Genomic DNA, 16795 nt, shown 5'->3' with positions numbered 1-16795 from the left:
TTGAGTGAATCATTTACCCATGTACAGTTTTGTAACATCTTGCAGTGTTTATTTTGAAAATATTGTTTCACTGAGTTATATAAATCTTTCATACTTTTGTGCATATGAAATATTAAAAATTGATCTTTACTAATATCACTACCCATTGCGTCCAAAAAGTACTTAGTATTTGAAATTGCCAAGCTCACAGTAGAACATGACAGATTTCTAAATTCTAACTTTTGCTCAAAAGCTCACAATTTCTTTTTGGTAATAAGTATTATCATTTGTTTTTCTTTAGTGTGAGTCTTACTTGTTCATTTAAAAAAAAATCTGCCAATTACCAAAGTCTAAATAATCATTTTATTATTACTTTATTTTTTTTAAATACAGTTACTTTCCATAAGAAACATCCAGCTGAACTAGCACCTCAAAGTATTCTTTTCTTCCTTGAGGCAACCATGTTCTTCTTTGAGGCAACTATCAAAATTTGATATGCAGCCTACATACTTTACACATGCTTCCGTTTCATCTCATAGAATATTAAGAATCCATAAACCAGTGTTAAGCTATATGATAAAATTAATAACTTTACTGCATCATCAAGGATATTCTTACATAAACTAGAATTTTTGATTTTATTGCAGACGCAAGGCAGTGAAGAAAATAGTAGCTATTCATGCAGTTTGTTGCCACTGCCTTGACTCATGCTGAAATAACAGCAGTATTACCTATTACATATTTTGAACCATTAATGCAAATGTTACCGCACTGAAAATGGGAAATTTCATCTTACTATTTCCAAAGAAAGAGTTTCATCCTTACAGAGCCTCTTAAATTGTCTCGTAGATCCATCGTGGTGCATGGACTACTCATTGAGAATGGCTATGCTTATGCTCTTATCGTGGTTTGATTACTAAAATGACATCTAGTTTCTTAATGATTAAAAAAGTCTTTACTTTTTGTTTACTTGTTTGTTGACAAAATTTCTAGAATGTTAGTGCAAAGGGGAATGTAGGTTTTAGTATATTTATATCATTAAGAAATCAGAAACATCAAAATTACTTTAAAATTGGTCAACATTATGTCTACGTAAAAAATTTAATTAAAAAATTTCTAGTTAACTGAAATTAAAACTACTAAGTGGAAAAACCTAGACAAGAAAAAAAAATAAAACTAGAAAGCTAGACAAAATTTAAGTAAAATATTCCCAGATGGTAATTCTAATCCATATGAAGAAAAACTAATAACACAAACTTTATAAATATATATTTACTTTCCTTTGTTCTCTCAGCTTCTTTAAAAACGTAATTTATATAAAGTGAAAATTATAAAAATGGGTTTGTAACATATATAGATATGGCATGTAAACCAATATTAACACCAAAGGGCCAAACTAATATGTCATATAATAGGAAAGCTTCTATATTTAACTTTTTTAAAGTTATTATATGTCAGAAGCAGGATGTTGAGATGTATATTAGGGTTCTCTGGAGAAACAGAACCAATAGGATTGTATAAATATATAGAAAGAGATTGATTTTGAGGAATTGACTTACACAATTATGTGGTATGACAAGTCCATAATTTGCAGACTCAGGGTAGAAGCTATCCTGAGACGTAATACCTCTATATCTGTGAACCTGGGAAACACAAAAAACAAGTTATTTTCTCTTAAAATATGAAAATAAAGACATTAGAAAAAGAGTTATAGATATTACATTGAGAAAGGGAGAAAATGGAAGGAAAAAGAATTATTAATCCTAGGAATTTTCATTTTCATTCTGTCAATCTCCATTAGGTTCCAAGACCTGGAAATAATCCTCTACAGTTCAGGACTCCAATTTATGAGTCCATGGCTTTTTCCACTGGGTTATGGCTCCACCCTCATAGTCATCCTTTTTTCTTGAAAGGTAGCAAGTGTTTTAAGTTGCGTTTTATCAGCCTACTTATAGTCTGTAGAATTTTCAGTCTGACAACCTTCTTTTCTCAAGAACTGTGATTCTCTCACAAAGACTCACTTCACTTCACTAGACAAGAGGCTACAGATCTTTCCTAGATAATCCCTTCCCTTACCTGGCTTCTGCTGGAAGGCTGAAAGGATCCAAGAGCCACATGACTAGTCTCTTCAAAGAGCCCTGTGTGTGACTGATTATTTTGATCTTTTGATCCTCCTGAGACACTAGCTAAAAGTTGCCCACACCTTTGGCCTTCTCTGCAAATCATGCATTTCTGACAGGGAATCTCCTAATTATAGCGAATTTTGCAATCTGGATAGACTTAAGATTTTTTCAAATCAACATCAAGCACCCGTTCCTTTTTGCTTAACAATTCTTGCCTTGTTCTCTTTCCTTTCACATTTTATTCTCACCTGCAAACCTCACACAATTTGCTTGGAAAACTCTTCAGCTAAATGTACAGGTTCATTATTTACAAAATTTGCTTTTCATATAACTACAGGTCACAACTCAGTTTGGCTTTCTTCTGCTATAAAACAAAGATCCCCTTTCCTGTAGTTTCCATTGACATTTAGCTCATTTCCATAGGAACCCTCACCAGCAGTGTCTTTAAAGTTCGTATTTGCACCAAGAGTCTGTTCATGATAATTTAGGTGTTCTCTAAGATGACATGTATTTTATAACACATACTCCATTTCCAACTGTGTCCTCGCTAGCAGAGTTAACATTCATATTGTTGCTAATGTTGTATTCAAGACAATCTAAGTTTATCCTATCACACTCCTCACTATTCTTCCTGTCTTTCCCACCACCCAATTCCAAAGCCACTTCTACCTATTTATGTCTTGTTACAGTAGCATCCAGCTTGACATCTAAGAGAAATAATATCTGAGATATAGCTGGAAATTCCAGAATGTTATGTTATGTCAAAGCCAATTACATTGTAAATTAGCACATTTCTTGATCCAAGTTTTAAAAACATGTTTTCTAAGCAGTTGAACAAAGTAGCAAGCAAGCACATATAAAATTATTTTAAGCAAGATTGTATTTTATTGTGTAATGCACAACATTGACAGTACAATATAATATATTCTCAGAAGTTATCTTAAATATTCTTCTTAAAATACTTAGAAAACATCTAATTCAAGCTTCATTTTATTGGACTGTTTTAGGAAATATTGCAAGATTGTTATCAAACAAATATTTTGCAGGAGATGTACACAGGCTGAAAACTCTTTACTCTTGTCCATAGCACTACAGAGAAAGAAAGTTTCTGAATTTGTTGGCAACTCATAAGCAGTATCCCATCTTGACAGAGCTAGGCTCCAAATCTTACTTCTTTACCAATCTCAATTAAAACTCCACTTAGCATTGAAATTATGTAATATAATGCCAATAGCAATTACCTAGCAGCTGGCAATCTCAAACAATTATCTTCTTTCTTATTATTGTGCAATAATGTCAAATTTTAAATTATTTTAATAAAATTTCAGAATAATATTGCATTAGTTTGGTTTTTTTTTAAATATAATTTCAGGAGTCCATAGCTATGACAGAATAAGCCTTGGCTTCAGCTTTTTACTGCCCTTACACTCAGCTATTTGCCATTTGGCTAAAATTCATATTCAGCATTCAGCACAAGTCTTCAATGAAGCCAAAAGAAGGATTGAAAGAAATCAGTTCTAGAGCATTTACCTTTTGGTCAGGAGAGGGTGAGCTAAAGAGAAATGGGAGTCCAGGAAGAAAAATTATCTTTCTTAGAATTAATAAAATTTGTATCTGTGCAATGCCCATAAACTTAAGAAGATGTTTAATTTCTGGAAAGAATAGAAAATTATATGTGCACATTTTGATTAAGAATGAAAAAAATAGGAATAGTCATAAAACACCATCAACTTCATTTACTATGAAGTAAATTGTCTTAAAAAGTAGGTTAACCAGGGCGTTTGGGTGGCTCAGTCAAGTGTCAGACTCGTGATTCAGCTCAGGTCATGAAATCGTGGTTTGTGAGATCAAGCCTCACCTCAGGCTCTGTGCTGACAGCATGAAGCCTGCTTGGGATTCTCTCTCTCCTTTTCTCTCTCTCTCTCTGCCTCTCCCGTTTGCTCGCTCTCTCTCTCTCTCTCTCTCCCTCTCAATAAATAAATAAATATTAAAAAAAGAAGAATAGGTTCACTGAAGTACTGAGAGAGGTCAGATTACAACAAGTTCTGAGACAAAACAAGCAAAACAAATACAGTAAGTACTTCACGAGAAAAAGTGAAAGCAACTGATGGTTCATTTGAAGTGCGTGGTTGCATACATCCTCTCAAAATATTACTAAAATTTAAATGAAAATGCAAAGAGCCAAAACATCCAAAAAATTTTTGGAAAAGAACCAAGTTGGAGACTTGTACTACTTGATTTCAAAACCTACTATGAACTTAAGTTATCCCACAAAAATCTGTAAGGAAAACTTGAACATGAATAGACAGTTTTCCAAAGAAGACACCCAGAAGGCTAACAGACACATAAAAAGATGCTCAACATCACTCATCATCAGAAAAATTCAAATCAAAACCATGAGATACCACCTCACACCTGTCAGAATGGTTAAAATTAACAACTCAGGAAACAACAGATGCTCACGAGGATGTAGAGAAAGGGGAACCCTTTTGCTTTCCTGGTGGGAATGCAAACTGGTGCAGCCACTCTGGAGAACAGTATGGTGGTTCCTCAAAAAATTAAAAATAGAACTACCCTACGGCCCAGCGACTGCACTACTGGCATTTATCCATGGGATACAGGTGTACTGTTTCGAAGGGATACATGCACCCCTGTATTTATAGCAGCACTATCAACAATAGCCAAAGTATGGAAAGAGCCCAAATGTCCATCAATGGATGAATGGATAAAGAACATGTGGTATATATATATACAATGGAGTATTACTCGACAATCAAAAAGAATGACATCTTGCCATTTGAAACAATGTGGATGGAAGTAGAGTGTATTATGGTAAAATAAATAAGTCAGAGAAAGACAAATATTATATGATTTCATTAATATATGGAATTTAAGAAAGACAACAGATGAACATAGGGGAAAGGTAGGAACATAAGATGAAAACAGAGAGGGAGGCAAACCCTAAGAGATTCTTAAATGCAAAGAACAAACTGAGGGTTGCTGGGAGGTAGGGGGATGGGCTAAATGAGTTATGGGCATTAAAGAGGGCACATGTTTGGATGAGCACTGGGGTGTTATATGTAAATTATGAATCCCTGCGTTCTACTCCTGAAACCAATATTACACTGTATGTTAACTAACTTGAATTTTAAAAAATCAACTATCAACAGTCTACAAAAGAAATTTTAGCATTAAAGAAAAAAATGGACAGTATCAGAATAAAATGCGGTCCCTTTACTGAATAAATTTGACTTTATGAGAAAAAGAAAAAAGAAAAAGAAAACTGACCTGAGGTGAGGACCTCACGGCACTAATAATTGCTAGAATCCGGATGACTCAAGAGTTACTTTTGGGGTTCCTGGGTGGCTCAATTGGTTAAGCATCCAACTTCGGCCCAGGTCATGATTCTGCACTTCATGGGTTTGAGCCCCGCATAGGGCTCTGTGCTGACAGCTTGGAGCCTGCTTCAGATTCTGTGTCTCCCTCTCTCTCTGCCTCTCCCCTGCTTGCACTCTGTCTCTTGTCTCCCAAAAATAAATAAGCATTAAAAAAATTAAAGGCATTAAAAAAAATTTAAAAAGTCACTTTCACATAGGTGTTTATAATATTTCCAAATGTTTAGATAATTTATCCACTACATATATTTTTTGTTTAATGACCACAAATGTTATAAAAGGCAAAATCAATAACCTGGATATCTATAAAATCAGGATTTTGAAAAACATTCACACCCAAAATTAAAAAATTACAAGATTCTTCAAACCTAATTGAGTATCTCTATTTTATAGAATTAAAAAAGGAATAGAGTAGTGATGGTGTGACCGGAGTCATAGATAGTAAGGGTTATTCAGGACTTGAAACTGACACCAAGTTTATTGGTATTTTCAGTTAAAATACTATTTATGTTATATAATGAATTTTCTCAAAAAAGGTAGTTATTTTAGCATAATTCCCATCTCCCTTTTTTTATTTTCCAAAAGTTAACTTAGTATTTTGTTTATGTGTTTTATGTGATTTTAGCGTTTATTAATATTTTTCTCTTTATAAAAACCACACAAATTGTTTTTGAAAGTATGGGTAAATGTATGAAAGGGGAACAAAATCACTCTTGATCTAACGTAAAACCATACTTCATGAAATTTTAGCAGCTTTGATGCTAACAGTTTTGTGATTTTACCAGAAGGTGCTAAGGAAGATTTTCACACATCTATGTCATGACTCCTACTAGCTGTCAATGATTATAAAACTCATTGAATGGGAAATGCATCCATTTTCCAGAGAGGTTAAACATGCATATTATAGACATCTTGGTAGATTTCTTCCTCTCAAGATAGACATAAATATGTGTATACATAAACACTTATTAAAATATGAACATATGCACATATATGCAGGTATATATTTCATAAATATTTTCCCATTTCATTAAAACCTTTCTAGATCTTGTATTACATATGTGTAATATTTTATTATTAGGTGTGTTATAATATATTTAACCTTTCTGTTATTTTAAGAAATTTAGAGATTTTGTCTTCTTTCATCATTTAATAAAAATAAAAATTATACTTACATATCTTTGAACAAAATATTTTGTACATTTTTAATCATTTTAAAAATGAATTATTAGAATGAGAATTACTGGATAAAAGACAAAAATAGTTTATGATTTTTGATACAAATTCCTATGTTTTTCTTAAAAAACTATGAATTGATACATAAATTATCATGTCTAAGCAGCAGTCTCTGTAATAAATTTCAGGGTGTATACCCATCATAGATATATTAATGGAAAACTAAGTATTCATCGTTATAAAAATACACAGTACTTCATATATGAAATATATAATTATTTAGTGTTTTCTTTGTACCTGCATGCCTGTAATTATTACAAATCATATATATATACATCTATATAGTTTTAATTACAAAAAAAAATTAAATTTTATCTTCAGTCTCAACAGAGACTTAAACAGAAATGCATGCACACTTATATCATACAATGGCAGGACAAGAAATACTAACAGAACTAAATAAAAGTGAATGCATGTAAGAATCTTAAATAACCTTGTATTTGATTTATTGTTAAACATATTGTACGCCCACATTTATGGAAGTTTATAAATGTTAAAGAAAACATAGAGGGGCGCCTGGGTGGCTCAGTCAGTTAAGAGTCTGACTCTTGATTTTGGCTCAGGTCATGATGTCAAGGTTGGTGAGTTCGAACCCTGCACGGACTCCACACTGGCAGTGCAGAGCCTGCTTGGGATTCTTTCTTTCAGCCCCTCCCTTGCTCATTCTCTATCTCAAAATAAATAAATAAACTTAAAAACTCAAAAAAAAAAAAGAAAGAAAGAAAGAAAGAAAGAAAGAAAGAAAGAAGGAAAGAAAGAAAACAGAAATTTTTTTAAATTTCTTTTTGCTTTTTTTTTTAATGTTTATCTTTGAGAGAGAGAGCGTGTGTGTGTGTTCAAGGTGAAGGAGGGGCAGAGAGAGAGAGGGAGACAGAGGCTTTGAAGCTGGCTGTGTGCTGATAACAGAAAGCCCAATGCAGGGCTGAAACTCACGAACCGTGAGATCATGACCTGAGCCAAAGTCAGATTTTTAACCAACTGAGCAGAAATCCCAGAAAGTTTTTTTAAAGTACAGTTAACAATCTTCTTTCATTATTAAAGTGGCCATCATTTGTGAAACTTAACACTGAATCCAACACCTTCAGTTTATGGGATTTTTATTACATTCCCATGTTTTACGCATCAGGGCTACTATCAGGAATGACGTAAGATTCTTCTCTTAGAGGCTTTTTGTGACAAGAAATTACTAAATACACTTTATAAATGAGGTAACTCATGTAGTCTAGATGCTATGAGGAAACTGAAGGACGAAAGATGAAGTTGGAGAGGCTGACAAGGGGCAGATCATGTAGGGACAGTTAAGAGTTAATATTTTCTTTGAACTGTAATGGGAAACTATCAGGATGTTTGGACAGGGGAACAACTGCTTGTATGTTACAGTCAGGCCTCAGGCTGCCCTGTGGGGCCAGAGTGGAGGGAAGAAGGCCGGGTCAGAGGCTGCTGCGGTGGCCTAGGTGACAGTGAAGGTACGGCTGGGGCTCAGGTTTTATTGGCACGAGATGGAGATACATAATCAGAGGGGTTTTGGAAATGGAACCAATGGGGCATACTGTCTACACCTGCAATCCTGACTAAAATGTTCCAATGGCTTCTTACAACTTTCAGGATGCCATATACATTGCTCAGATAAGCACACTTTATTATCTGGCTTCGGGAAATTTCAAGTTTTATTTTGCCCTGCTCCCAGGGTGTATTCCTATTTCTTGCCAAGTGGTCGTTTGAACAACTTGTTCTCACTTAATGCCTAAATGACTCTTGTTTCCTCTGCTATCAATATCATTTTGATTTAAGAAACAGCAAGGTAACATCACTTCACAGAAATTTTTCATGACCGCTAAAATCTTCTAGAGTCCCCTCTCTGGGCTTGCTATTGTCCTCCCCATTACTACACCAGGGCAATAGCCATGCACTGCTTTTCATGCAGTGTATGTATGTAAGGTAACTGTATAATTTATATACAGTTTCACACTTTTCAGAGTGAAACCGGCTGCTATCAGTAACTATGCCAAGACAACAAGCATAACTGGCTGATTGGTTAGAGATACAAATTCAGAACTATCTGGAAACAGAATGTATTCTTTCCATATAAAAATGAAGTATTTGCCAAAAGACATCCTATTCAGGATATTTTGTAAAAGTACTCCTTTTACTAAAGGAGTTGGTAATTAAAAATTTTCTGTAATACAACATTTACAAAATGAGGGAACAGATTTTCCATGTGCCATTAGGATACATTCACAGTTTCTAAGTTTTGATTTTAAATCGTGCACTCTGACTTCTCACAGGTAATAAAAATGTGAAACTAGTGTCTGACTTTGGCTCTGATCTTGACGTTCATGAGTTCCAGTCCGCATTGGGCTCTCTGCTGTCAGCGCAGAACCCACTTCAGATTTTCTGTCTCCCTCTCTCTCTTCCCCTCCTCTACTTGCATGCTCCCTCTCAGATATAAATAAAACATGAAAACATTTTTAATTGTGAAACTAGAAATATATTATGAATTTGTTAAAAGATGTCAAAAATGAGAGAGCTCGTTTCTGAGTTGTCTCCCATTGGAAACATGGTAAAAACATTCAATGAGAGGGGCACCTGGGTGGCTCAGTCGGGTAAGTATCTGACTTCAGCTCGGGTCATGAACTCAAGGTTCCTGGGTTCATGGCCCCGTTGAGCTCTGTGCTGACAGCTTAAAGCCTGGAGACTGCTTCAGATTCTATGACCCCCTCTGTCTCTGTTCCTTCCCCACTCATGCTCTGTCTCTCTCCCTCAAAAATAAACATTAAAAGAAATTAAAAAAAAAAAACATGCAGTGATAGATGAAAACATCTATACTCTCAAAACCAGAGTCCTGAGTTCAATAAATTTGATGAGAAAACACAATATTATTTATGCATCATGTATTTATTATTTTATTAACACTATACCATGTTCCAGCAGAAGATACAAGTTTGAAAAGATAAAAATATGTGAAAATAATATATATCTAATTTGTGGCCCTGGCAATAGCTTGGTTTAAAATAACTTACAAAATAAGTGAAATAAGGTTATTTTTATAATACTTGCAGTATATGTTACTGCTGCTGTCACTGTGTGTGAGTTTGTGTGCGTGTGGTGTTTACCTGTCTGCATCGTGCAGCTGCACATCAACCTGAAATTGACAATACGATATTGTGCACAGTGTTGTAATACCTGACTCACACACATGCTTCCCACCTCAAGGGATTTATGAACTTCTCCTTTAAGTAAAGGTCCCCGGGTTATAAATATGCTAATATACTAAATAAATATTTGTTGTACTGAACTGAGTTGACTCTGGAAAGAAAAATATAAAAGCAGTGCCATAATTTAGTATCATTTTGTTTAAAAAATGAAGGAGGTTAACATACTTTATGTATTTATCTTAGTATCACAAAGAATTAAAAAATACCAAAAAAGTGATTCTGATTTCTCAGATGATTACCTTTAAGTCCTTGGAGCTTAAAGTAATTAATAGAAATTTAAAATAATTTATCAGTTAACGTCCCCAGAATCTTAAAATTTATTGAGACTCTTGTGATTCAAGATGAAATTTCTCAAGTTTTAACTTATCTAAAATCTATAAACCATATTTAGCCCTAATGAGTAGTATGAAAATGTATATCATGGCATGATAAACTTCTGTAATTCATTTTAATCAAGAAACATATTATGAATGACAAAATGAAGTATATCCATGTGTCTTATTGAAAATGTCTCTTGGAATTACATTTGCTTATATTAAATTTATTTCATAATAATTTAATGAAGTTGTTCAGAAAAATGTCACATGCTTAAGTTGTATGAATTTGATTTTACACAAATTACTAGGAAGAATACTAAAGGCAATTTTTTTTTTTTTTTACTTTTAAAAGCAGCTTGCTTTGCCAAAGACTTCAGATGTTACCAGTGTTAAATGGCAGTTTTATGCATGCACTGGGAGAACATAGCAATGTTGCACCTGTAATTGATTCAAGATTTTGGCTGATTATACTCTTGCTAGTTTTAATCAGACATCTGATGAGTAAGATTACTGGAAAATATTCTCTGTAGAATGAGTGAAGAATTCTTCGTTGCAATGAGTCTATTATTTATGGTGCTTAACTTCATGATGGGGAATAGAGTAATACACCAACATTTTCATAATAAGTACAGTAATATACAAAATTTACATAATATGTCTAATTTTTATTAATTGGTTCTAAAGAAATGCTTTTCCCGAATTCCATAATTTGTGTAATAAACATTTTAGACATGTTTTGTGTGTGCATGAATCAGTGTAGTTGGCTTGGAACTTAGGACAGCTCTGAGTCCTGCAGAAAGTAATGATTACAAGGGGAGCTCTCTACATTTCTGGGCCTAGAACATTAACCGTGGGCAGAAGCTGTCACCACCCCTGGTCTGTGCCAAGGAGGGATGGGGAAAGTCTTCCAGTCTTGCTCTAAAGTAATTTCGTATTTCTTCTCCCCAATGACAGACACAGGACCAAATATCATACCGCCATACTCTTTATCCATACGCTCTGGATTTTAAGATTCATTAGAAAAATGCCTTGCACATTTTTTTCTCACATGTGTTAGGCTGTGTTTTTCTTGGCTCATTCAAGTTGAGTTGAATTCTATATAAAGAAATTATGAAAACTTTCTTATTACCTACTAATATGGGTAATTTATTCTCCACGTAAAATATCATGTATGTGTATGTGCTCATGTGTGCATGAGTGTGTCCATGTGTGTGAGAGAATGTGACTTGAGCAGAAAGTATCAGCTTCTTTTTAAACTTTTAAATCTTTTTTAAATGATTTTATTTTCTTTCTTTATGTACTTTCTGTCCTATACATAGACACATAGTTTAGATACATACATACATTCATAAAAGCTGGATGGGTAATCACAAACACTGTTAGAATAATAGCCGCCAGTACCATTTATCAACTACTAGCATATCATGAACAGAAAGAATTTCCTTACGTGACTAGTGCTGCTCCAGATATTTCCCTCCTTTATACAGTAAATTACACTCTTGATAGAAAAAAAAAATTAGAATTTTTCTACCAACAAATATGTATTAGATACCTACTTAAGGATCTCAATGACAACGATTTGATTTTAAAGTTAAAAAAAATTTAATATTTATTTTTGAAGGAGACATAGACAGAACATGAGCAGGGGAGGGGCAGAGAGAGAGGGAGATACAGAATCTGAAGCAGGCTCTAGGCTCTGAGCTGTCAGCACAGAGCCTGATGTGGAGCTTGAACTCAGGAGCCGTGAGATGGTGACCTGAGCCAAAGTTGGACGCTTATCCAACTGAGCAACCCAGGCGCCTCATGATTTTAAGGTTTTAAGGGACTTACAATTAATCAGAACTTGCCTATAAAAAGTATATATTATAAAGGAAGTTTACAATTGAGTTAGTAAGCAATCCTTTAAAGGGATATTTGGTAGCAAAGAGGGAAAGAACAGCTTCCTGGAATGAAGAAAAGAGTAGAGCTTGAGATTGATGAATCAGTAGTTAGTTGGTGCTTGAAATGTTCTTTTAAATGATTAAATAAAGCAGTACATTAGTATGCCATCTCTTTATTTGTAAAGCCTAATTTTGATTATAGTATATCCCTCCAATCTTAATAAATGGACTGGTCATGTACACCCACTTTTACTTACAGTGCAACCAAGGTACAAAGAAACTGTGACTTGCTGGGTGCAATACAGCTATCCCCAAGCAACCAACCATCCGAAGAAGCATAGAAGCATAGGATTGAGATCACAGACTCTGGAGCCAGCCTCCTGAGTTAAAATTCCTGTCTCCGTCATTAACCTCACGTACCTTTGGCAAATCACTTAAACTCGTGGTACGTCAGTTTTCCACTGAGGGAAAGTGTATTAAAACTATCTCATAAGGATCAAATGTTATGTCTAATATGTGTGTGTGTGTTATTATACTTAGTCTAGCAAAATCTAAATCATAGGCCTAGATGCATATACTTTTTTTCCTACTTTTACACCGTCCCTACTATGGGAGTGTTTTGCATCATTACTCTCCTTTAAACTATCAACAGTCTTTCCTCCATTCCTGGGTTTTAGTGATGTGTAGATCCGATAGGTCACTTCTCTACTTGAAAGATCTTGTTCTCCCTTATCTGAAGGTGAGTACACATCCTCTTCCTTTCCCCTGGAAAGTATATTTTTCTTTGTGTTGTTTTTAATACTCCACCCACTCTTCTTCTTTTCTACTGGTTTACCCACTTCTTAGTTGTTTCTAATCTATCTCCCCCAGCATGCCTTCTTTAATCCACCCAATCCAGGTATGTCTCCTTTTGGGACCACAGACTGGGCTTTTGTTGTGATCATTGTTTCTCTGGGTTCATCTGTTTTACTTGCTAAAAACGAATAACTTCAAGGAGAATAAAACAACTTGTTTCACAGAAACCTACCGTATAATCCCTGCTTAATTTTAGCTTGTGATTCAGTGAAATTGATAATGCATTTGGAATTGGAAGATCCTAGTCCACCATTTATTAACTAAATAACTCTGTAAATGTTAGTGAAGTTTTTTGAGCCTCAGATTCCTCCACTCTAAAATGTTATTAACTAGTATAAAGTGTTATGCTATAGAGTAAATAAAATAATATAATAAATCAAATAACTTAATGCAGCATTCCTAAGAATTTCTGAATAAAATTTAATAAAACCGGAAAATCCCATTTACTAAGAATGATCAACAATATAAATTATTTGGAGGTACAAAAATTAGAAGACAACTATTTTACTAACATTATAGATCATTTCATTAAATTCATACTATTGCTTTATGTTTCCACCTTTAATATGAATATTTAATTGACTAACATTTACTATGTAATAGTTTAACTTACAGGAGTTAGATAATCATTTACAGAACTACATTTTAATAGTACTCACAAATTTCATGAGTGTAATATGGAAAAATACAAAGTAACACCTGTGGGTTGTAATAATAAAATAAAATGGCATAATTCATTGCCAAAAAAAGTTCAACATAAGTTTAAGAGAAAAATTCTGATTCAGTAATTTGGAAAGCAAACTCTTATACACATAAAAAAAGAAGAAATCATTTGTGTGCAACTAATTAATGAAATATCTGATCACTAAAGCATAACCATAAAATAACTGATAAATAACATCCTCATGTAATAATTCTATATATCTGCAGATGTATATTATAACTAAAAATTTTGAAGATTCTCCAGTGGCTTAACATAAGGTGAGAGATCACTGTATACTTATATTTCATAGATTCATAGACAATTTATATTTTCTCACTATATTCCTAATTGTAAGAAAATTAAGCAGGGAAGTATGTCTAAGTTCACTTTTTAAACTTTGATTTTGGTGCCCTCCTTTCTACTACATTTGTTAAAAACAGGGGGGAAAGAAAAGAAGAACCAACAGTATCAGAAAGAGATACATATCTTCATCCCCTCTCTTTTTTAGATTTTCCATTTTGTTTAGTTACCAACAGAAAAAGTATGAATTGAATAAATTAGCCTATATTGTCACTCTTGACCGTTTTTCTTAGAACACAGAGGAAGTTAAAATTGTAAATATTTTATAATTTGATCTTGATAACTTTTTCCATAAGATTATGGTCTTCAACGGAAGATCCAGATAATATTTTCTGTCGTTTTCAGAAGATCTGTATTATGGAAGGTACTTTTCTATTGCCAGTTATGAACGTTGGAAACATACTTCTCTTTTTTTTTTTTTTTTGCTGTGTATGGATTTCACTGTTGTAATTTATGTTGGTCATCATCCAGCCTACATGGTAGATGATTAAGGTTTCTCAGCTCTTAGACTATGATCACCATCAGTGAAAGAGAAAGCGGGCATATCAGACATGTATTACATACGACTTTGAGCCATTGGATACTGCTATCACTCCAGCCACCACTGCAGCAGCCTTGTGTGGCTTGACAGGTTTCACAGACAATCACTCCTTGCTCCATGCCTTTCATTTTGACCACTGATTTGCATCTCTTGGCTTCCCCAATGCTGCAGGTGTATTAGAATTGCCTGCTCTCCAAATCATGCACAACCTAGAATGTTGTCTCATGCTTCCTAGTAAATTAGTAATATGTAGTTTTGTCTTAGGCTCTGCTTTCTGGGGAACTCAGGCTTATGGTATACATCATGCTTAAGATCATGGATTTTAAAATCAAATACCTGGTACAATTTCAAGTTAGGCAACTTTTGGGAACATTACTCCATGCAAATTCTTCGAACTTCTTTCCTTTACCTAATGGAAACAACAAGACTTACTTCATAGAACTTTGGCAGGAATGGAGAAGAAAGAATGGGCAAAACTTTTAGTAGAGTTCCTGACACATAGTAAGAGCACAGTAAATATAATCTAGTTATTTAAGGATAACTGACAATTATTCTTTTGCCTCTTTTGGAATACTCTACAAAATTATATTTCAAAAGAACTCCTGTCAACTAAATGTATTTGAGAAACTTATTTTTGAATTTAAACATATATAATGCAATGAAATATGCTGAAGAAAAATTGGAAGTGGAGAGTGGTCGATTTTTGAAATATTTATATATTTAAAGGCAAGAAGGCACATAAACTTATTTAGAAAAAAGAGTTTGCAGAACACCTATATATCCTTCAACAGTGTGTTTAATTTAATTTTATTTAAAAAAAAAACATTTAAAGCACTTAGCATAGTTTCTGGCATATTGGAAGTATTTAGGGAGAATCCAACATGTCAGAGAAGTGGGAGACCCAAAGTTCCCTTGTCCCTCAAGCACAGCAGTATTGAGGCCAGTAAACTTGGGAATTCCAGGAATCCAGGCCACAGAGTGATAGAAACACCACCAAGGGTCCATGGGGACAACTTGGCAGGACATAGATGCATGAGTGAGAATTGGGAGAGATAAAATGGGCAGTGTAGCCACAGAAGGGAGGGATCCCCTTCTGTGCAGAGACGAAAGGAAGAGAAAGAGAGGCTGTGGAAGTGTAGGATTGTATTTGGACAAGAGAAAAACCACAGACCAGTGAATGGAAAAAACAGAGAAAGAACCAATTTCTAACACCATCCAAGATTACAGGATTTTCTCCAGACTGGGGCCTGCTGCCCTGTGCATCTACCTGGAGAGGAGGGGAGCAAGCCCTGGGCTTGGTAGTGAGCTCAAAGTCACAGAAAGTGTAGTCCCCTCCCTTGTGGGACAAAGGTATATAGCGGGCTTCAAGGACAAAAGACCCTGCCGGCACCCACAAGGGGCCTTTTGTCAGCTGGGTGGAGTGGTGTTACCCCAGGACCAGGGTGCACACAAAGGGATCCTTTAACATATCAGCGTTTGAATCCCAGAGATTGTGTAGTAGGACAAAGTGGTCTGCTCATGCCCTCAGGGCACTGTAAGAATGGCCTAAACAGAGTGGTCCAGGGAACCAGAGAGGAGAGACTTAGGTGTTACCATTTGTCTCCCCATCACCAACAAGATGGGACTTCGGGAAATTGACAATTGGCCCACAGTGTAGGCAGGACCCACCTACACCAAACCACACCCCTCCATGCCTGGTAACTGCATATATAACAGAGCAAGATTGACACTGACAGAACCAGATGGCCTCTCCTTCAGACAAGCGCAGTCATTGGTCCCAAGGTACCATCAGATATCAGTCCCACAGTTTTGCATTTTCTGATTTCTTGGTCAACACACACACACACACACACACACGCACACATGCATACACACATATATTTTTTCTTTTCTTCATTTTATTTCTTCCCTTCTCTATTCTGGTTGTTGGCTTGTTTAAGCAGACATTTTCAGTCTATTCTTTTTACACCTCTTCTGTATCTCCTTCTTTATTTTCCTCTCTCTCACTCTCTGTCTGAATTAAGCCATATAGTTTCTCTGACTCTCTGACTGGTCATTTTTTTTTCCTTTCTTTTTTCCTCCCCTTGTCATTTCTCTCTTTTTATGGGATAAGGCTTCTTCCATCACCTCCCCTTTTAAATTTTTTTACAGGATTACTTCAATGAACAAATCAAAGCACACCTGATGGAAG

The sequence above is a fragment of the Herpailurus yagouaroundi genome, unplaced genomic scaffold, assembly GCF_014898765.1.
Source record: "Herpailurus yagouaroundi ecotype Mexico unplaced genomic scaffold, PumYag 28, whole genome shotgun sequence".
Classification (NCBI taxonomy): domain Eukaryota; kingdom Metazoa; phylum Chordata; class Mammalia; order Carnivora; family Felidae; genus Herpailurus; species Herpailurus yagouaroundi.
Note: the sequence above shows the minus strand (reverse complement) of the source record.